This window comes from Pongo abelii, chromosome 4 (genome assembly GCF_028885655.2).
Source record: "Pongo abelii isolate AG06213 chromosome 4, NHGRI_mPonAbe1-v2.0_pri, whole genome shotgun sequence".
In the NCBI taxonomy this organism is placed as follows: Eukaryota; Metazoa; Chordata; class Mammalia; order Primates; family Hominidae; genus Pongo; species Pongo abelii.
The window spans coordinates 154,801,431-154,824,575 of NC_071989.2; the positions used below are offsets into that span (position 1 = coordinate 154,801,431).

Consider the following 23,145-nt stretch of genomic DNA (forward strand, 5'->3'; position numbering starts at 1 on the left):
ATCTTCCCACCTTAACCTCCCAAGGAGCTGGGACCACAGGTGTACACCACCACACTCACCTAATTTTTAAGTTTTTTGTAGAGATGGGTCTTGCTATGTTGCCCAGGCTGGTCTCAAACTTCTGGGCTCAAGCAGTTGTCCCGTGTTGGTCTCCCAAAGTGCTGAGATTGGAGGCATGAGTGAGCCACCGCACTAGGCTCAGAAAAAAATTTTTTCTTGTTTCATGAATGCCATATCTTCAGTAATACCTCTGAGAGTGTCACTAATAGTTTCTTTTCAATTTCTCCTTCTATCAGTCTTCTTTCTCCACGATGCTTTTCAATATTTTCAACATATCTATTTTGGTTCCTTGTATTAGATAATGTTTAGTTAACTGGGTAAAAAAGTTTATTGGAGGCTGTGTGCACCCGTGTTAGGTTTGCTTATTTTGGTTTTCTTTTATTTTTTTGAGACAGAGCCTTGTTCTGCAGCCCAGGCTGGAGTACAGTGGCATGATCTTGGCTCGCTGCAACCTCTGCACCCTGGGCTCAAGCAATTCTTGTGCCTCAGCCTCCCGAGTAGGAGGATTACAGGCATGCACCACCACTCAGCTAATTTTTTGTATTTTTAGTAGAGACAAAGTTTTGCTACATTGGCCAGGCTGGTCTCAAACTTCTGGCCTCAACTGATCTGCCTGTCTCGACCTCCCAAAGTGCTGGGGTTACAGGTGTGAGCCACCACATGCAGCCAACTTTGGTTTGCTATTTAGGGTAAACCAACCGGGCTCTTTCCTTGGGGGTTCCCTAATGGTAGTATTTTTTTTTCTTTTTTGGATTGGTTAGATTCTCAGAGAAGACTCTTTCAATTTCCTGTTTGGAGTATGTTTGTCTGTCTGCTCATGTTCAAGATGCTGAGTGGAGGAAGAGGAATGGGGTTTTCAACATTTAGAATGTATAATTTAAGTAATCCTGTTTTCAGTATGATTTCCCACCCTTAACTATAGTTGGTGTCCCAAATACAATGACTTTTAAAAAAATGTTTCCAATGAATAAATTGCCAGTATTCTGCCAATTTTCAGGAAAGGCAGTTGCCCTCTATGCCAAGTAGGGGAGGTAACCTGGGATCTAACTGCTTCTTAAACAGACTCTCAACTAATCTGCCCACTTGCGGCCTTATCTTCACTCCCACTTCCAGAGAGATAGTGGTACTGTCTCTTCACAAGTCTTGTAGACAATCTGCTGTGCATTTCACATTGCTTCTCCTAAGTCCCACTGAGGACTTAGGATTCAGCTTTCTTGAGTCTATTATACCAATGACCTCGAGTCTATTATACCAATGACTTCTTATCTATTTACTTTCCAGTGTCCAACTTTTTCCTTTTTGGCAGTTTTCTTCTTTCTCATTTTCTTTGTCCCTGTAGGCTTATGCTTTAAATATTCTTTTATTATTATTGTAAGATTAAGTTTTGGGAGAGAATGGAGCTGATGTAAACAACCAATCTCCTACTTTAAGGGGAAGTCTCCAGGGTAGGGATTCTGAATGAAGATCTGAGGACTCCTTGGAGAGCCAGGGATGTGCTGGGGGTGAGGGGGTGTCTTTGCACCCCCTGAAACTGTAGGTAAACATTTGTGTCTTGATGTGTATATTCCCACCCTTACTAAGTCTACAGCTTTTATCAAATTCCCAAAGGCATCTGTGACCTCTTCTAAAATTAAGTACCATTTCTCTAGATGCCAAGTAATATGTTACATTGGGAAGAAATACCATAGGCTTGAAGATACTCAAGTTTAGGAAAACAGCAGACCAATCCCACACTCATCAAGCCTGCTAATAAATGCAGGTTCCAATCACAGGGATCAAACAGCCCTTGAAAACCAATGGATTCCCATTTATTTTGCCACATAGTACATAATTCTCACATGGGTCCAAAGAAACACTGCAATATCCTTGAATAGCCACACACTGGGCACTGGGCAGCAGAGTGGTGCAGATTGAGGTGAACCAGTTAGTATGTGCCTGGCTTTAAGGGGGCAGAAGTTACTCAGCATCAGCTGGTAATTGCTGTGTGGAGACATAAGCAGAATGTGAGCAAATCTGAGTTTTCCTGAGAAGCTGGCAATTTCGACTTCTAAAATGTGATATCACCTTATCTCTCTTACCATAAAATAAAAATTTAAAAATCACGTGGGTCAAACTAAACACATATGTAAACAAGATATAGCTCACAGATCACAAATATGTGATATTTGATCCAATGCAATTTTTTTTCTTTTGCATGTTGGGAGCCTGCAGCCCAGAATGAGGAAGTGCCCATGTTCAGTCTTTGCCATTCTAATAGGTTCTAGGCTGGCTCTTGGGTCCCTGAAGGCAGCTCTGGATCTTTCTTGTATAGACCAAAGGGTAGAAATCCGTGGCATTGGAGTACAGGGTGTGTGTGTGAGAGTGTGTGTGTGTGTGTGTGTGTGCGTGAAAGAGAGAGAGATAGAAGTAGACTATTTGGGGAAGATGGTGGGCTCTGGTGAGGAGATAAGATGAAGAAAGAGTATTGGCTTTGGTCCTGATAGCTATCCTTCTCTGGGTTTGCTGGAAGAGTTATAAACAATTCAGTAGGGGGTGGGGACAGTGAGGGAAGTAACAATGCTGAGTAATTTTAAAAGATTCTAGAGGCCAGGCACGGTGGCTCACGCCTGTAATGCCAGCACTTTGGGAGGCTGAGGGGGGCGGATCACCTGAGGTCAGGAGTTGGAGACCAGCCTGGTCAACATGGTGAAAACCCATCTCTACTAAAAATACAAAATTAGCCGAGCATGGTGGCACACGCCTGTAATGCCAGCTACTCTGGAGGCTGAGGCAGAAGAATTGCTTGAACCCGGGAGGCAGAGGTTGCATTGAGCCGAGATCGCGTCATTTCACTCCAGCCTAGGCAACAAGAGCAAAACTCTGTCTCAAAAAAAAAAAAAAAAAAAAAAAGATTCTAGAAAGGCCCAGTGCTGTCCAGTAAAACTTTCTGAGATTATGGAAATGTTCTGTATTTGCACTATCCAGTTTGGTAGCTACCAGGCACATGTGGCTATTGAGCACTTGAAATGTGGCTAATGCAATTGAGGAATTGGATTTTTAATTTAATTTAACTTATCCAATATATCTTAAAGTGTGTTATGTCATCTTCTATGGGTAGTATGTAGATAAGTAAGTGGGTATATAGAATAATATGTCTATTTTTATAGCTCTACCCACCCCCCTATATACACACACACGCATGTATCTTGAGTGCATAATTTCATGGATGTTGTTGACTGGTTGAGACCAAGTTTTAAAAGGGAGTAATTAAAGAAAAATGTTTGGTAAATACATTCAATAAATAGTATGTGGGTTGTACACACAATTGGCAAATATCGAAAAGGTCATAAAATTACTGACATTTTGGAATAAATGTGCTATATAGATATTTATCAAATTGCATCCACGCACCACCGGTAACTCCAGACATACTGTTTTACCACAGAAAATATCCCATGGACAAATAAAGTAAACTTGGGAAATTTTCAAAGAGTACTTTTTTGGTTGTTGTTGCTGTTTGTTTTAACTGCAAAACTTTTTCGTCTTTTCAGAATGGAGCATTTCTCAAACATATTTGACCAAATGGTAACCTCTTCCCCCCTCTTTTTTTTTTCTTAATAACCATGATTCCAGGGGTGCTAGTTTTTCTCAGAACCCAGTTTAGGAAACAATGTGGCAAACTTTTTCTGTAACCAGCTAAATGGTAAATATTTCAGGGTTTGTGGCCATAAATTTTTGTTGCAACTACTTAACTCTACCATTGCAGTGCAGAAGCAACCATAGACAATACAGAAATGAATGGGCAAATGGGCATGGCTGTGGTCCTGTAACACTTTATTTATAAAAACAGGCAGTAGGCCAGCTTTGGTTGTCAGGTCATAGTTTGCAGACCCTTGGTCTGGATGTCTTCCAGGGGTCTCCCAGATTTTCTGGGTCTTTTCTATCCCAAACCTTTCCCAGTCTTAGAAGGTTCTTAGATCTAAGGCTTCTAAAGGCATCCTGAATGCTTTGCCTCTTGTTCCTTGAGTCATATATGCCCACTTGGGTGATCTTCGGGAGAGAACTTAGTCCTGGATGGTGTGGAGGTAGAATCTTGATTTCCTTGTCTTTCTGACTTTTCTCTTAAAACAAAACAAAACAAAACACATCTGTGGCCTACAGACCTTCCCCCAGCAAGCTGTGTCCCTTCTGGTTTTTAAAAGCCCCTTCAAATGGAGATCAGCATGTTCTTCTACAAGAGGAGTGGGACAGACTCTTAGACAAAACTCTGGGTGAATGAGAAATCCCCATGTAGCCCAGAAACCTGTCATTTGAAAAACTGAAGAACCATGCTAAATTTCACAAACTGTGTACCAATCCCCTAATGGACTCAGTGAGGAGCAGAGCTGTTGAAACTTTCCTGTGACTCATGGTCTGTGTAGGGTCTGTTGAAACTTTCCTGTGATTCATGGTCTTGTGACTCATGGTCTGTGTAGAGTTGTCTTTTGACAGTACCGTGCCCTACTGAGACCTAGGCTAAACCCAGTGTGGAGTGGCTAAGATGGCACTGGGCAGCTCCAGGGCCCTGGGAAGTGGAGGACAATGTTCTTTTGAGGATTGATTATTCAGTCAGTCAGAAACACTTGCTAAGAAATGTAGCCTCAGATCTCGGTTGGCCACTGCCAAACTATAAAAGTAGATTTAAAAAGGGAAGAGGATGTGGCAGAGGGGGAAGTGCTGCAAAAAACATTTGACTAGTTTCTAGTTTTGCCAAACACTAACCTGAATTTGATTTCGTGGCAACGTGAAAGTTGGGGGAGTGCGGCTGGGTGCGGTGGCTCACGCCTCTAATCTCAGCACTTTGGGAGGCCGAGGCAGGTGGATTACTTGAGGTCAGGAGTTTGAGACCAGTCTGGCCAACATGGTGAAACCCTGTCTCTACTAAAAATATAAAAATTAGCTAGGTGTGGTGGTGCATACCTGTAATCCCAGCTACTCCAGAGGCTGAGGCAGGAGAACCCAGCAGGCAGAGATTATAGTGAGCAGAGTTTGTGCCACTGCTCTTCAGTTTTAACTGAAGCATGAGGAGAGATGAGGCAGTTCCCAAATAATCTGGAGAGTTATAGATCATGATGCACACAAGAAGGAAACGAAGGGAGGTATGACAGAAAGTCACTGCCAGGGTTAGAAGTACCCACTGTAGCTAGGGTTAAAAGGGATGGGCTCTCTGAGGAAGTGACTTTTAAGCTGGAGGATGAAGGAATAAAGGAGCCAGCTTTTAGGGATTCAGTCTTTACCATAAGCCACAGACACCTACCCTTAAATGCAGGGCCTCATATGAGGCAAGCAGTAATGTTATCCCAATTTTACAAGTGAGAAACTGTGGCACAGAGAGGTTAAATATCTTATCCAAGGTCACATATCTAGGAAGGGACTAATAGGGACTTTAACCAAGACTTTCTGACACCAAATCCCTTGCCCGCCCTTCCTTCCTTCCTTCCTTCCTTCCTCCTTTTTGCAGGGAAGGAGGTGGGGGTCCCACTTTTTTGCCCAGGCTGGAGTGCAGTGGTGCAATCATAACTTACTGCTGCCTTGACCTCCTGGGCTCAAGTGATCTTCCTGCCTCATCTTCCCAAGTAGCTGGGACAGCAGATGTGTGCCACCATGCTCGGCTAATTTTTGTATTTTTAGTAGAGACAGGGTTTTACCATCTTGGGCAGGCTGGTCATGAACCCCTGAGCTCAGGTGATCCACTCGCCCTGGCCTCCCAGGGTACTCGGACTACAGGCATGAGCCACCATGCCCGGCTCCTTGCTCCTTTCTTTATACTCAGTTACCTCACACATATTTGTGCTGAAGCTCAAATATGAATATAAGCAAAGCACTCAGCCTGACTTGACATACAGCAGATGCTTTTAAATGTCAGCCCTGCTCTTCGTCCCACTCTCCCATGTCTGATCTTTCAGGGTGACTTCCCTGGAGTCTTCAGGGTGAGCCACTAGAGAGCAGGCCCCCAAGCCTCAATCCTGAAGGGTCTTATGGGTTTCTTTTTTCTTTTTTTTTTTTTTCTTTTCTTTTTTTTTTTTTTTTCTTTTATTATTATTATTATTATTATTATACTTTAGGTTTTATGGTACATGTGCGCAATGTGCAGGTAAGTTACATATGTATACATGTGCCATGCTGGTGCGCTGCACCCACCAACTCGTCATCTAGCATTAGGTATATCTCCCAATGCTATCCCTCCCCCCTCCCCCCACCCCACAACAGTCCCCAGAGTGTGATGTTCCCCTTCCTGTGTCCATGTGTTCTCATTGTTCAATTCCCACCTATGAGTGAGAATATGCGGTGTTTGGTCATTGAAATAAATCTATATGAAATGGAAATGGTTCTACAGCTGGAACTCCACCCCTTCATCTAGGCAACCCGGCAAAGGGGCAAGGGAAGTAGGGATCAGATGAGGGCAGAAAGACATGAATCCTTACGTAGACTTCCAGGAGAGCTCAACAGAATGTTGGAGGGATGAAAAGTGATTCCACAGGCTAGGACTCTTAAGGCAGGTTTTTAACCCTGCCCTGTCCTCACCTCCCCTTCCCACTCTGGCGTGCTCCTAATCCCATCTCCTGCTCTGCATCTCCCGAGAACTGATGCCTCAGAGATGAAAGCCAAGAAAACACAACAAGCCATCGGCGGTGCTCACTCAATTGATTTTTACACAAAATTTGCCTTCATGCACGAACGATGGAAAAATGATCCCATAAATAATGAATAACAAAAACAAATGCAGGGAGGAAATCAATAGTCACACACTTGATACTGCAGGGAGATGGGAGAGGAAAATATGGAGCCCATTCCAGCTAAACGGCACCCCGGGGAACCCCTTTCTAGCTCTTCCTGCTGGGGAGGAGAGGCATATCTTGCCCTGGCAAGCCCCCAGAGCCAGTGAATCGAATCTCTGCTGGGGAGACTGGAAGAATTGAGTCTTATGGAGCCTCTGGCTTCAGTAGACCTTAGGGAGGCCTGGACTTTTCCCAGTGTTGGAGTAGATCTCAAGACATGGGAACCACAGGCCCCTCAAGGGGTGCTCTAAATTCTAGCCCACAGACAAGGGTACATATGTTTTCTCAGAGCCATCTATGACCTCAGGAGCTAGAGCGGTCTTTCACAGCTGCCAAAAGGCTTCCATGCTCTCTCCCGGGTTCTTCCCTTTATCTAATCACAGCAGTTGTCCCCGGATCTGGTTACTCACTCAGCTGCAACAAAGGCCCCCAGTGTGGTGTGGGGGTAGGGATTTGAACCCATTTACTCTCCCTATGTAACTTTTGGTAAGTCACTTAATCTTTCTGAGCTTTAGTTTCCTCCTCTGTAAAATGGGACAAATAAAAGCTCTTTACTATGGGACTTGTGAAAATAAAAAAAAAAATACACACACACGAAACAAAACCCCCCACAAAATCTCTTGTGCTGGTAGGAGGAATAAAATGGCTCCTGCCTGGGCTATAGTAAATGGTCAAAATAAGCTAAGTAAAATCACCCCCAAATGATACCCGAAATCTGTGGCCTTCCTTCATTCCCGCGGCCACTGAGTTCACCACCTTATGACTGGCGTGGGCAATAGCCTCTGAATTAGTCTCTCTGCTTCTGGTCTCTTTCCTCCTGGTTCTTGATCCTCACAGTCCTCACGCTCCTGAATAACATGTCTGATTCTGTCATACCTCTTTTTTAAAAGGTTTTAATTTTAATTTCTTTGACTAGGTGTTACATTCACATAGTTTAAAATTGAAGAGATGCATAATGGAATACAGCGAAAATTCTTCTTTCTACTCTTCCCATTCACCCAGAGCTATTATCAATGTCTTTGTGTATCTTTCCAGAGACGTTTTATTAATTATAAGAATATATTTGCTCATATACATGTTTATGCATGTGTGTATAAATATATATTTATGTATATGTGTTTTCATGTATTCTTTTTCTCTCTAGATGGTAACAATCTATGCATACTGTTCTATACTTTTCTTATCACACTTATTATATCTTGGTGTTTGTTTCCTGTCAGTATATAAGGACTTCACTGATTTGTTTGACAATTACCCATTGTATTCCATTCTATGGATGTACCATAATTTATTTAACTAATCCCTGTTAATAGAATTGAGTTTTGTTTTTTTCCAGTCTTTTGCTTTTGTGAGCAATGCTATTATAACTATTCTTGTACACAGGTAATTTTATAATATATTGATAGGATAAATTCCTAAATGTATAATATAACTGCCATGTCAAAGGGGATGTACATTTTTACTTCTGGTAGATATTGCCAATTTGTGCTCCATAAAGGTTATGCCTTGAGTGCACTCACCAGTAATGTGCGAAACTGCCTATTCCCCCTACTCTTGCCAACACTCCCAGGAAATCTGAAGCGTGTTACACAAGTTCCTTTACCTATCTTTTCAGCCTCCACTCCACTTATACTTGGCAGGAACTCTCTGCTCCAAACACTCAGAAGTATCACTGTATCCCCATTATGTCATACTCTCCAGCTGCTGTAGCTCACATGCTGTTCCCTCCATCCATCCTTCAAGTCCTTGCCTAAATGCAACTGACTGTGTGATACTTCCCTGTCTTCCCTAGGCTGAACCAGTCAGTAGCTCCTTTCTCTGTTCTCCCACAGTCTTGTGTACATGTGATTTTTATAGCACTTAGCATAATTGTAATATCTGTTTACCTGCTTACATTCTAGGTCTTACTCTTCTCTGTATATCCTCAGTGAGAACTGTAAGCTCTGAATTAATACATACTGGATGGACATGCAAGGCACTATACTAAATCCTGTTGAGGGAACAATGATGAAAAAGGCAGGATCCCTGCTCTTGAGGAACTGGCAGAGCTTTTAGAACTCCCTGGCTCTGGATAAGTGGATACCTGTTCATTTTAATAATTTCTATAGCTGTCACAGAATTCACATGAATCTTGCCATAAATTATATACAGAGGTGAGGGAATGCATCTGCACCCTGGAGAGAAGAGATCACACACCCAAGCCTATCCCAATCTTTTTTTTTTTTTTTTTTTTTTTTTTGAGATGGAGCTCTTGTCGTCCAGGCTGGAGTGCAATGGCACGGTCTCGGCTCACTGCAACCTCTGCCTCCCAGGCTCAAGCGATTCTCCTGCCTCAGCTTCCCAAGCTGTTGAAACTTTCCTGTGACTCATGGTCTGTGTAGGGTTGTCCTTTGATAGTACCGTGCCCTACTGAGACCTATGCTGAACCCAGTTTGGAGTGGCTAGGACAGCACTGGGCAGCTCCAGGGCCCTGGGAAGTGGAGGAGAATGTTCTTTTGAGGATTATTCGGTCAGTCAAAAACACTTGCTGAGTAGCCAGGATTATAGGCACCCGCCACCACGCCAGGCTAATTTTTGTATTTTTAGTAGAGAAGGGGTTTCACCGTATTGGCTAGGCTGGCCTCGAACTCCTGACCTCGGGTGATCTACCCGCTTTGGCCTCCCAAAGTGCTGGGATTACAGACATGAGCCACCACACTGGCCTCCTGATGTTAAATAAGCCAGCCAGCCTTCCTTCCTTCCTTCCTCTCTTTCTCCCTGCCTCTGTCATTTCCTTTTTCCCTCCTTCCCTCCCTTTCTCTTTCTCCCTTCCCTCCCTCCCTGTCTCTCTCTCCTTCCTTCCTTCGTTCCTTCCTTCTTCCTTCCTTCGTTCCTTCCTTCCTTCTTCTTTCCTTCCTTCCTTCCCTCCCTCCCTCCCTCCTTCCTCCCTTCCTTCCTTCCTCCCTTCCTTCCTTCTTCCCTTCCTTCCTCCCTTCCTTCCTTCCTCCCTTCCTTCCTTCCTTCCCTCCCTCCTTCCTTCCTTCCTTCCTTCCCTCCTTCCCTCCTTCTGTTTTACTTTCTTTCCTTCCAAACTGGTGAGGAAAAGAATGACTTTGCCAAAGTAAATAGGCAACTTTGAAATGTCAAGTGCATGACAATAACACATTGTTCAGCTCTCTTCTTCTCAGAGGACGTATTTCATCATAAGGCCAAACCAGATAGTCAGATGCCAAGAAGTGATAGTAAGCACAGTTTATAGTTCAAGAAACCACACAAGGAAGGAGAAAAAGTTGAGATGAAAAAGAAGCAAATACTGAAAAGTTAAGCTTGAGTGTGCTGGGACCAATCACTGAACTAAGCTAGAAGAGAATTTTGAGCTTCTCATTCTCTTGACTACCTGATTTGAAACCCCAAACTTATCAGAGGAGCCTGATCCTTAATGTGGATTATTATTTTATAAATTATTAAGAAGGGCAATATCTCTCCATTTACTGAATGTCATAACAAAAGAGATAGGAGGGAAACCAAGACGTTGTCTACCCAAAGAGCCCCGCATTTGGACAGTGTAAAGTCACTAAATAATTCAACAGCTATTTGAAAGTATAGTGTTTTGTAATTTCGACAGAGCCATCTTAGTCTGGCTCTCTGTAGTGCAGAATTTTAAAAAGATGCTCGTCTTCATGAAGATCTATTTCTAGGAGAAATGAGGGTTGGTAGAAATGCTGGTCAGGAGAAAGAGGGCTGTCTAATTAGAGAGGCTTGTGTTTACTCTGATTTTAAATTTTCATGAAACTGCCGAGTCTAACCATTTTCTAGTAATATCTTTTATTTCTTTCTCTGTGCCCACACGTTTGTGCTATGATGGTACCTGTCTGTGTCCTGTATGCCCATGGAAAGGGAAACCGTTGTGTATGAGGTGACTGTTACTTGCTGACAGAAAGAAGAATGGAGCAAACAAGTGTAGCCATGAGGAACTGTTGCGGTAAGGTTGATCATATCCTGGTCTGGCTTATTCAGAAACACCACCTGGCCAGGAGCAGTGGCTCATGCCTGTAATCCCAGCACTTTGGGAGGCCAAGGCAGGTGGATCACCTGTGGTTGGGAATTTGAGACCAGCCTGACCAACATAGAGAAACCCCATCTCGACCAAAAATACAAAATTAGCCGGGCGTGGTGGCACATGCCTGTAATCCCAGCTACTGGGGAGGCTAAGGCAGGAGAATCTCTTGAACCTGGGAGGCGGAGGTTGCAGTGAGCCGAGATTGCGCCATCGCACTGCAGCCTGGGCAACAAGAGCAAAACTCCATCTCAAAAAACAAAACAAAACAAAACAAAACAAAAAACAGAAACACCACCTCATCAATGCCTGGAAGAGGGCACATCCTGCTGGAGCTGGGGTGGAAAGAAGCAAAGCAGAGAAGGACTGATCCTAAAGGAAGCCACCATGCATTATTATTATTTTTTTGTTTATTTATTTCTGACCTCACTATAGAGAGGATTTCATGCAGTTTACCATGGTATAGAAAAACTTATAAAATTCTGAGTATGACTGGAAGACGGTATAACATTATAAATAAGAGACCACTGCATTGGTATCTGGGCTGTACCACTCACAGGCTGCATGAACTTGGGCAGATGACTTAATCTGTGTGCTTCAATTTTCTAATCTTTAAGATGTGAATCATAATCATGCTTACCTCCCAGGGTTTCTGTGAGGATTATGCCAGAAAATAATGTGAAATAGCAGAACAATGCCTGGCACATGGTAAGTTCTCAGTACTATGATGATTCCTTTGTCCTCAGCTCCTCTGGCTCCAACACTTAGGGTAGGTAAGTAGCTAGTTACAGGGAACAGAGCCCTGTGTTTAGTGTGGCTATTGAGTAAGAGCCTTCTGCAAGTACTTATTGGCAAGACAGGCTTCTGTGGATGAGTTATGTAAGTGGCATCCCAGAAGTCCCGGCATGGATGCAAACCAATTAAGTTAAGCACCTACCGCAATCACAAGTGCAACCCATAGGTTTAAGAGTGGGAAGAGAGTATATGTGAACTTGGCTCTGTAGTACTTTTCTCTGTCAAATCTATTAGAAATATAGCCAATGAATTCTTCACTCTAGTTCTAAATTTTGGAGCACTTTTTAATCTAATGGGCATAGAGTTCTTGATCTACCTCTTATTAGCTGGGCAACCTTTTAAAATACTCTCTAAGACACCATTTCCTCATCTGTATAAAAAAAGTGTAATGCAGGAATCAGAAATCACCATAGGAATTTTGAGGCACAAAGGGAGTTAATACTGGAATTAAGTACTTTAAAAATTATTGGAAGGGCTGAAGGCAGGACTCTAGATTGAGTATGTAGAAATGACTCCTGAAACATCACAGATAATCATGTGACCTCTGTCACAGTCAGGATGGTGAGGAACCAGCAGCTTGCCACTGGAGTACCTGAGGTCCAGAACGCACCATCTAAGGGACTATTCGGACTATTCGGACATCAGCCTCCACGGCCACTGCAATTATCTGGACACTGGACCACTGAAATCAGTTGCCAACACTGCTACAAATGCCTCTGAAAGCTGGAGATGAGACATTAGTATCTCCATAATTTTTCTTGCAAAGTGAAAAACAGCAAACGTAGCAGAAAATTGCCCTTTCTCTCATTTCTGCCTCCTGAATCTTGCCCAGATGCTTTCACTCCATGGAATCAATCTCACATCTAGGCCCTAGCTGCAAGGAATTCAGGAAATGAGCTAGTTTTCTAGCCTTTAGAAAACAGAAAGGTCCCTCAAAGAAGGTGGAAATTGGTGCTAAGTACTAATTAACCATATCCATCCCAGAAAGTCATGATTGTAACTACCTTATAGAGTTATTGTGGGGATTAAGTAAGATAATAAAATACATTGAACACTACCAACAAGTGGGTAATCAATAAATTAATTATTTCTACCACTACTACTGCAGTGGGATTCAATACTTCATCTTCTAAAAATACACAAAGGCAATCGTGCTTTCTTCAGCTGCCAGGCTAATTTTGCTAGGGTGGGAGAATTCTCTGCTTGGCTCAGAGGCCTCAGTGGTCTCAATGGCTCCCTTCCTACCTGAGGTCATGCCGCAGGTGGCTGTTAAAGCCCTCCTTGTCTATGTGCTAGAGCCTTGGAGAACCCTTCCAGGCCATGCCTCCTCTCCCTCATTCAAAAACCCCTCTCCCTACCCTGAACTCCACAGTTCCCATACTGTTGCTTCAGGCCCAATTTCTGATTCTTTGCTTGCCCCCTTCCTAGTGACACTTGAGCCAAATGAATTGCTTGGCTTTATCCCAATTTCATCTCTGGCTGGTGTTATTCCCACCCCATATGCAGCCTAGGCCTTGGAACCCTGCTCTAGGAATGCAGCCTAAGATTCCTAGAACAGGAATTCATCCAATAAACTACATATAATCAGATATAAAATGAAAGAATGACAAAAAAAGAAACAAAAAAAAATTAGCCGGGAGTGGTGGTAGGCACCTGTAGTTCCAGCTACTTAGGAGGCTGAGGCAGGAGGATTGCTTGAACCTGGGAGGTAGAGGTTGCAGTGAGCCGAGATCGTGCGCACTCCAGCCTGCTGGGTGACAGAGTGAGACTCAGTCTCAAAAAAAAAAAAAAAAGGTCCCCAGAACTCCAAGATAAAGCTCTAGTAAACCAAGTTGGTCCAAGGTAAACACATGTGGGAAATGGGGAAAATGGATTTTCAACGCCTTTACACCCCCATTTTGTTGTTGTTCTTGAGTGTTTCCCAATTACATATTGAGCTTGGGAGTTGCCCTTTTACTCAGGATCTTAATAGACATTCTCAACAAAGCTTATTCTATATTTCAATTGTTTTCAAGATCTTATAAAGTGATAGAATGGTCAGTTAGTTCAGGGGTTCTCAAGCCTGCCTGTGTCTTAGCTCAGCTCAGTTGAATCAGAATCTCAAGGGGGCAGGTGAGGTCTGGCAGTAATATTTTCAAAAACTGTTGAGGAAGAAGAGTTACAACGTGTGGGGTACATTGTAGAGTCAAGAACCACAGAGTTAACTAATCTGACAACCTAAGTAGGGTTGACGTATTAATCTGGGCAAATATCTTTTTTTTAATTAATTTTTTTTTTTTTTTTTTTTGAGATGGAGTCTCGTTCTGTCACCCAGGCTGGAGTGCAGTGGCACGATCTCGGCTCACTGCAAGCTCTGCCTCCCAGGTTCACGCCATTCTCCTGCCTCACCCTCCCGAGTAGCTGGGACTACAGGTGCCTGTGACCATGCCCAGCTAATTTTTTGTAATTTTTAGTAGAGACGGGGTTTCACCGTGTTAGCCAGGATGGTCTCCATCTCTTGACCTCGTGATCCGCCTGCCTTGGCCTCCCAAAGTGCCGGATTATAGGCGTGAGCCACTGCGTCCAGCCTTAATGTGTGCAAATGTCTTAATATACTGCCCCTAGTAGGACAGTTGTATTTCTCTTTCAGGACTGTCTGCAGACAGTACCATAAGTCAGAAAGTAAATTAATTATGGCATCTCCAGGCCCCATGGCAGTATAAAGCAATAGGTAAAGTTTTGGGGTGGGACAATATTTTAATATCCCTTGGGTTATATCATTTAAGCAGGTCACTTTTCCACATATGCAGAGAACCAGTCTTGGAGGTTAATACTTACTTATTGATAAAAAATACTTTATTCTGTAAAATGAACTTATACTTTATTCTTCTGTATAATCCTGAGCAAGTTACTTAACCTCTCTTAGTTCCCATTTCTTTCTTTATTTAATATGAAGAATAGTAGTAGTGACCTCAGAGAGTTGTACTATGAAAATTATATGTAAAGTACCTGGCACCTTAGAAATGAAAAATAAATTTGACCTATTACTGGATGATCATTTATTTATTGGCACTGTGTTTAGAAGCCATTTGAAAACTAGGTGATGTGAGCAGGTAAATAAATTGGATCTTCTCATGTCTGTGATCAATGGAAGAAATTAAAGTGTTCCCTTCCAGGAACCCCTGGAGTACTACTCAGCATGGAATAACCTTAAAGGAAATTTCCAATAAGGATGACAAGTTTAGGGTTACTTACTGGGTTTGTATATCCAAGTCGAACTGCCCTGCTTGGAAGTTGCAGAGTCAATGGAATAGGTAACATGTTCTGAGTTATTTGCTCCACCACTTTTCACATGAACAAGATTGCCAAGGTTTATTATATGAATAAGGCCAACATAGATGCAGAAAGACAAGGGGTGACGGGAAATCCAAGATGTTCTAAATACCATACAGTCGCCACGGCATGAATGGCAATCCTGAAAATTTAGAAACAGCTCACGTACAAAAATACCAGGTAGACTATGAAGTGTTTGCTCATTGATTTCATGAGCCATAATGAGCACTTACTGTATGCTGGGCACTGAGGTAGTGCTATGAAGAAAAAGGTAAGACATAGACCCAACCCTCAAGACGACAGGGACCCCTGGGAGACTGACCAAAGGAGAGAGAATTATTTTTATTTATTTTGAGACAGGGTCTTGCTCTGTCTCTCAGGGTAGAGTGCAGTGGCATGATCACAGCTCATTGCAGCCTTGACCTCCCGGGCTCAATCCTCCCACCTCAGCCTCCTGAGCAGCTGGACTACAGGCACACACCACCATGCCCAGTTAATTTTTGTATTTTTATTTTTTTTTTTGTAGGGACAGGGTTTTGCCATGTTTCCATGTTGCTCAGGAGATAATTATTAAACAATGAAGTTGAAAGTAATAGTTTCAGGCAGGGCGTGGTGGCTCAAGCCCTTAATCCCAACACTTAGGGAGGCTGAGGTGGGTAGATCACTTGAGGCCAGGAGTTCAAGACCAGTTTGGCCAACTTGGTGAAACCCCATCTCTACAAAAAATACAGAAATTATCTGGGCGTGGTGGCACATGTCTGTAATCCCAGTTACTCAGGAGGTTGAGGCATGAGAAATACTTTAACTCAGGAGGTGGAGGGTACAGTGAGCTGAGATAGGGCCACTGCACTCCAGCCTCGGTGATAGAGTGAGACTCTGTCTCAAAAGAAAAAAAAAAGTGATGGTTTTAGGATGATTTTATAATATTGAAAGAATAAGAAGACATTGAATTAAAACGTAGGATACAAGGTGGTATATAGAGTGTAATTCTCTTGATATTGAAATATGCCTAGAAAAAGATGGAAAAGAAATACAACATGTAAAAATGCCAGCTAGTAATTTTATCAAAGTGGTGGGATTATGGCTAGATTTGTTTCCCTTCAGTTCTATCTATCTATGTATCTATGTATGTATGTATGTATGTATGTATGTATCTATCTATCTATCTATCTATCTATGTGTTTTTTGTTTTTTGTTTTTTATTTTTGAGACAAGGTCTTACTCTGACACCCAGGGTCTCACTCTGACACCCAGGCTGGAGTGCAGTGGCTTGATCTCAGCTCACTGCAGCCTCAACCTCCCCGGGCTCAGGTGACCCTCCCACCTCAGCCTCCCGAGTAACTGGGACTACAGGTGTGTGCTACCATGCTTGGCTAATTTTTTTTAAACAAATTGTGTAGAGGTGGGGTTTTGCCATGTTGCCCAGGCTGGTCTCGAACTCCTGGACTCAAGCAATCTGCCAGCCTAGACCTCCCAAAGTGTTAGGATTACAGGCATGAGCCACCAAGCCTGTCTCAGTTCTGTACATTTTTTTAATATATTATTTTCTTAATGAAGAACTTCAACATAAATATTTTTAAAATGAACACTCATTTTGAAAAGATGTCCTGAAATGAAATCAGAAATGATCTAACTCTCTATCTCTTTGCCATATCTGCCCCAGTTTAGGTTTCCTGAAAGCAAAGACTGAGATACAAACTTGGGTCAGATGTTTTCTTTAGTAGGTGATCCCAGGAAGCCTAACTGAAAGAATGAGGAAAATGAGACACAACGCAGAAAAGCTAATAAATACATTTGATAACCTTGGGCTGGTTATCACTGGCACAACTGGAGCCCAGCTTCCCTGGGGTCCCTCTGAAGAACAAGGTACACTGTGCCTCAGTGGAACTGTCCGTTTGAAAGATGGGAAGATGGGCGTTTATCCACTCACTCCTATGCCCAACTATGGTGTTCCTGGGCTAGGTGCCATCCTTAGCCTTGGAGAAAGCCTGAAGGCAGAATAGCTGACAGACAGCAGAGGGGGCACATGAATTGACCCTGTGTGAAAAGCTACCCACCACAGCGCTGAAATCACGCATAGGCAGGGCACAGAAAGCCCCTGCAATATCCAAACAAGTCTCCAGTGAAGGGTTCTGTCCTCATGTCTCCTGTGCAGTGTTTATCAACAACTCAGAAACCTGGAAGGCTGGCAAATTCAGGAACAGCACAGAGCTGGGAAAAAAAAATTCTATGAGTACCAAGTTCTGAACGATCTCAAGAGATTGGAATGATGAACTAGATTTAAGGGTGGAACTTAAATAGGCAGGAATGCAAATTAAAAATTTATGTATAGTTCCAAACAAATGCAAAGGGAAAGGATTGGAAAACATGGCGTAACAGATGAAAATTTTAAGCAACCAAATACACGCCGGTTTGAGTTAAACCTGAACATAATAAGTGTTTAGGTTTCTGTTTCCAACAGAAATTTTATTCCATCTCACATTGCAATTTCTGTTCTGAATGAGGGGATAAAAGACCCATAGGACTCTCAACTAGTTACTTAGGAAGCTGGGCTGCATGTGGGCTCCACCGTAGAAGGTGGTACTCCACCTTTGGGTACCTGGTTGGTATCACAGTGAAATGATGCTTGACATCTCTGGGTGTGTAGACCAATCAACTGGAGCAGGGTACAGGAGAATCCCCAGTGTTGCCTATGAGTGATAGAGAGGCAGAAAACCCTTTTGGCTGAAGGGACTGAGGGAGCTTAGCCCAGAAAAGAGAACCTTCAGAGAGGCTAGAGGGGAGGCAAGACAGGAGCGCTTACCTCAGATATCTCAAGTACTGAGCATGGTAGCTCACGCCTGTAATCCCAGCACTTTGGGAGGCCAAGGAGGGAGGATTGCTTGAGCTCAGGAACTCAAGACCAGCCTGGGCACATAGCACAACCACATCTCTACAAAAAAGTACAAAAATTAGCCAGGTGTGGTGGCACATGCCTGTGGCCCCAGCTACTTGGGAGACTGAGGTGGGAGGATGGGCTTGAGCCCAGCATGTCAAGGCTGCGGTGAGCTATAATTGAGCCACTGCACTCCAGCCTAGGTGACACAGTAAGACTCTGCCTCAGAAAAAATAAATAAATAAAAATAAAAGAAGAAAAGAAAAGAAAAGAAAAAATATCTCAAGGGTGCTTGAGGGGAAGCAGTGAGAGGGAGGAGGCATTATGGTCGAAAGCATGGGATGCAGACTTAGACACACTTGGGTTTGTGGGAATCCTATTCTGGTGGTTGCTGGCCCCCTAGTCTTGGTCAGGGTGTCTGTAAAATGACACACTAATGATGCCTATGTCATGTGGTTGTTGTATGGATGAAATGAGATTTATACCTAAATTGCTTAGCACAGTATCTACACACATATAAGAGATGCTCAAATAATAATGATAGCTAGGGACTTACATGAAAGAGGAATTTGACTTGATCTCTGTGGCCACACGTTGTTGACCTAAGACAACTAGAAGTGAGTTATTTGAGCTCAATCTACAGAAGGCCTCTGACACCATCAGAGTGGTCCAAAAATTGGATAGACTGCCTTTGGAAGAATAAAGTCCCAATACTGGCCATAGCGAGTCAGATGGCCTCTGGCTGAACCCTTGGAGAAGATTTCCAGAGCTCTTTAAGTCTACATCTGGACTCTTCACTAGGCCTTTGCCATCCCCTGTGTTCAGCCTGGAGTCACCAGTGGTGAAGGTTTCCATGGGAACCATGAGGGGTTCAGAATTCTGTGCCTGAACACTGCATCCCAGAGGGAAGAGACAAGCACTGAAGTAGTCTCCCCAGTAATAGTATGCATTTTTTAAACTGTCTAATTAAATATTAACCCCAGAGACAGAGCATTAATGGGTCTCCTATGTAAACTGTGTACATCTCATAACCATCTGGGAAAGGGTTTAGGTAGATAGAATACTCCAAGGAAATTGAACCTATATACACATCTCCTTACTCCATGCCATCATGACAAATGGCACAGAAGGCTGCCCTGGGGTCACTGCCCTCTTTGTATCTCCGTTATTGACGAGAGCAGCCCTTCCACTGGTGCTTCAGGTGAAAGTAGGGTGGGGGTGTCATGAGGAGGGGCCTGGAGCAAACTTGACGTCTTTGATCCTTTTCTGCCTTCCCTTCTCACCTATTTTTTCTTCCATCTCTGGAATCTCAAAGTATTAGATTCACTAGAGGGGATGGAGGCAAAGGGTGAAAGAAGTAGAGGGGTGGTTTTGGGATTAAACATAGACATGGTGGGAAACAGTGGAGTAACTGGGAATCAGAAGACATAGGCTTTTGCCTAAGCTTTGTGATCTTGGACAAATTCATTGATCACTCTGGGCCCCGGCTCATTTCTTGAAAAAGGAAAATGAGGATCTGAATGACAGCTCATTGATTTATTTCATTTTTAGAGACAGGATCTAGCTCTGTTGCCCAGGCTGGAGTGTAGTGGCATGATCATGCTTCACTGCAGCCTTACACTCCTGGGTTCAAACGATCTTCTTGCCTCGGCCTCCCAAGTAGCTGGGACTCTAAGCACAAACCACCACGCCCAGCTAAGTTTTTTAATTAATTAGTTTTATTTCTTGTAGAGAAAAGGTCTCACTATGTTGTCCAGGCTGGTCTGAAACTCCTGGCCTCAAGCAGTCCTCTTGCCTCCCAAAATGCTGGGATTACAGGTGGGATCCACTGTGCCTGCCCAAGCAAACATTTCTGAAGATCTCCTATGTGCCTGGGCACAGTGATGAATAAGGCCTACTTTCTACCATTGAGGGGCTCACTGTATAGATCACAGGGTCTTAATCTGGAGTCCATGTATCCTTAGGTGGTCAAAGTATGGCCTTCCAGGAATCTGTGAAATCTTTGCATTTGCGCATCAAATTTGTGTGTATGTATTTTTTTTTTGTTGGGGAGGGCGGAGACTTGCTTTCTTCAACTTCAAGTTCTTTTTATTTTGAGACGGAGTCTCGCTCTGTCTCCCAGGCTGGAGTGCGGTGGCGCGATCTTGGCTCACTGCAGCCTCCACTTCCCAAGCAATTCTCCCGCCTCAGCTTTCCAAGTAGCTAGGATTACAGGCACCCACCACCACACCTGGCTAATTTTTGTATTTTTAGTAGAGATGGGGTTTCACCATGTTGCCCAGGCTGGCTGGTCTCAAACTCCTGACCTCAAGCGATCCACCCACCTTGGCCTCCCAAAGTGCTGAGATTACGGGCATGAGCCACTGTGCCTGGCCTCTTCAACTTCTTATAGGGATTCATGACCCTCCAAACAATTAAGAATCCCTGGCCCTCTTTCAGTTCTTCCCAAACCTCCCTCTGTCATTTGTGTGCTCTTTATCATCTTTGCCATATCTGCACATAACTTGTGCATAATTTAATTTTTCTTTAAAATAAAATTGGATGCAAGATATCTACTTTGACCAAACACATGAAATTGTGAGTTGGTGATACATAATGCAGATATATAAGACAAACACAAATCCATTAAAATAAAAAATGTTCTTTAGCATGTCATCCCAAATAACCCTCCATCACCACCGATGCCACACATCTCATAAGCAGCAGCAAGCACTGGTCTGCTGATTCCCTCAAAACCCTTCCAGCTGCAGGCACATTAGGAATTTTCCACCCACCTTACATCCACCTCTCCTCAACCTCCCCTGTAACCAGTCAAGGGGCAGATATGAATGTCACGCCTTTCCCCATTGTCTAACTTTGTGATCAGACATCGTGTGAGGCAGCTGCTGCCAAATCCCAGCGCTGTCCCTGCACCCAGGCCGGCAGCAGGGGACCCCGCGTCTCCACCTTGAGCCTCCCCTCCCTGCTGCGGAGACCTGTGCTCCTGGCCTTGCCGCCGCCTGGCCGACTTTCTCGTGAATGACAGGGGCTGGCAGAAGGCTGGCAGTGAGTGGAAGCTGTCCTGACATCCGAGCTGTGTGCGGCGCGCTAATTACACTGATGTGGGGTCTGGGCCGCGCAGTCCTTTGCTCAGAGGAAGGATGCGATGCAGGCGCGGGGAGAGAGCGGCACTACAGAGGAAACGCGGGAGCAGCAGCACCTAGGCGCATCCATAATTTATAAAATGCCAGCAGCAACAAAGGCAAAGAGGGACCAGAACCAGGAGAACAGAATAGCATAAAGCTTTTTAATGGTCTTTTTCTATTAATGTCAGATGGGCGACCGTTTTTCAAGTGGGTGAAAGGGTTCCAAGGCCCCACAGTTCAGTCACAAAAGCTAAATGCTGCCATTTACCCCTCCTCCCTAAGCTTTACCGAAGAGCTTAGTTGTCCTAGAAGCCAAACGTAATATTTGAGGTTCATGTGGGCATCTGATTCTTCTAAAGGAGCTGCCTACTCTTTTAAAGGAGTTTCTAGCAAGCAGTTGGAACTGCTCCTTTTTTTGTGCATGTAATAATACTATTACTGGCATATAACTAGTTCTTTTGTGATTAGTTATTGTTCAGTGTAACTGAGAGCGTCCATCTCTTTCCTCCTTGATTTGTAAGATTATTTTTCTACTTTTAGTATTCAGTGACGCAGGCTACTCATGTAGAGGATGCATTAGGCATCAGAGATATTCTTCATTCCAAGGTGTTCCTGGATTCAGGAGGAAACCCTTGGAGAAAATTTGCCAATAAAGAATGTACAGGAAGAAAATATTGGCCAAGGACATTATTTTTCTACTTCGAATGTCTACGATATGTTGATCCATTGGGCAAGATACTTCTGGAGCATGATGATGGCTAGTACAAGTGTTTTATGATCAAAGAAAATTCCGGGTTCAGTGGATGGAATTAGGCCTAAATAACAAAAAAGCAAGGCCAGGTACAGTGGCTCACGCCTGTAATCCCAGCACTTTGGAAGGTCGAGGCAGGCAGATCATTAGGTCAGGAGTTCAAGACCAGCCTGGCCAACATGGTGAAACCCCGTCTCTACTAAAGATGCAAAAAAATTAACTGGCGTGGTGGCGTACGCCTGTAATCCCACCTACTTGGGAGGCGGAGGCAGGAGAATTGCTTGAACCCGGGAGACAGAGGTTGCAGTGCAAGATCACACCATTGCACTGCAGTGTGGACAAGAGGGCAAGCTTCCATCTCAAAACAAAAAAACAAAAAACAAAACAAAACAAAAAAACAAAAAACAATAAGCAGCCAAAGAAGAAATCATCCAGGCTGGGCATCATGGCTCATATCTATAATCCCAGCACTTTGGGATGCTGAGGTGGGCAGATCACCTAAGGTCAGGAGTTTGAGACCAGCCTGGCCAACATGGTGAAACCCTGTCTCTACTAAAAATACAAAGATTAGCCAGGCGTGTTGCAGTGCACCTGTAATCCCAGCTACTCAGAAGGCTGAGGGAGGAAGAGGATTGCTTGAACCTGGGAGGCAGATGTTGCAGTGAGCCAAGATTGTGCCACTGCACTCCACCCTGGGCGACAGAGTGAGACTCTGTCTCAAAAAAAAAAAAAAAAGAGAGAGAAAGAAAGAAAGAAAAAGCAAAAAAGAGGTCATCCAGAGGGACAAAAGGAAGAGAAATTGATGTCAAAGCAGATTTGAAATATTCACCAACCTTAGATCACTGATGCTTAATTTGGATGCCAGGATGACTCATTCCAGTGTGTATTAGTTTCCTATGGCTGCTGTAACAAGGTACTTGTTAGCAAAAATTTCTTGTCTAGCCAGATTTTCCAGACAGGTGGTTTAAACAACAGAAACTTCTGGAGGCTAGCATTCCTTGATAAGGTGTCTGTAGGGTTGGCTCCTTCAAGACTCTGAAGGAAAATCCATTCCTAGTTCCTGATGCTTTCCTGGAAATCTTTGGCATGCCTGGATATGGAGATACATTACCTCAATCTCTGCCTTTATCTTGACATTCTCCCTGTGGGCACGTCTCTGTTTAAATTTCCCATTTTAATGAGGACACAGTAATCTTAACTTGACCATCAGCAAAGATTCTATTTCAATTAAAGTCATAATCACAGGTACTGGGGGTTAGGGCTTCACTATCTTTTTGTTTTCGGGGACACAATTCAACCCATAGCAGAGTGTACACTGTATTATTTTTCTACCTTCTCACAATTTCCCTAGACAAATTCTTCCATTCAGTCCATGTTAGAAACTGGATGAGCCC

General features: G+C 43.6%; 1 long non-coding RNA gene across 1 annotated transcript; it reads right to left on the bottom strand.

The window, feature by feature from the left end:
• Positions 1-17,434: 17,434 nt before the first annotated feature.
• LOC129056973 (uncharacterized) lies at positions 17,435-18,730 on the bottom strand. The gene is made up of 3 exons (XR_008521554.1): positions 18,432-18,730; positions 17,804-17,932; positions 17,435-17,690 (listed from the first exon to the last, which is right to left on the bottom strand). It is a non-coding gene; the product is annotated as an uncharacterized LOC129056973 (long non-coding RNA).
• Between the last annotated feature and the right edge of the window lie 4,415 nt (positions 18,731-23,145).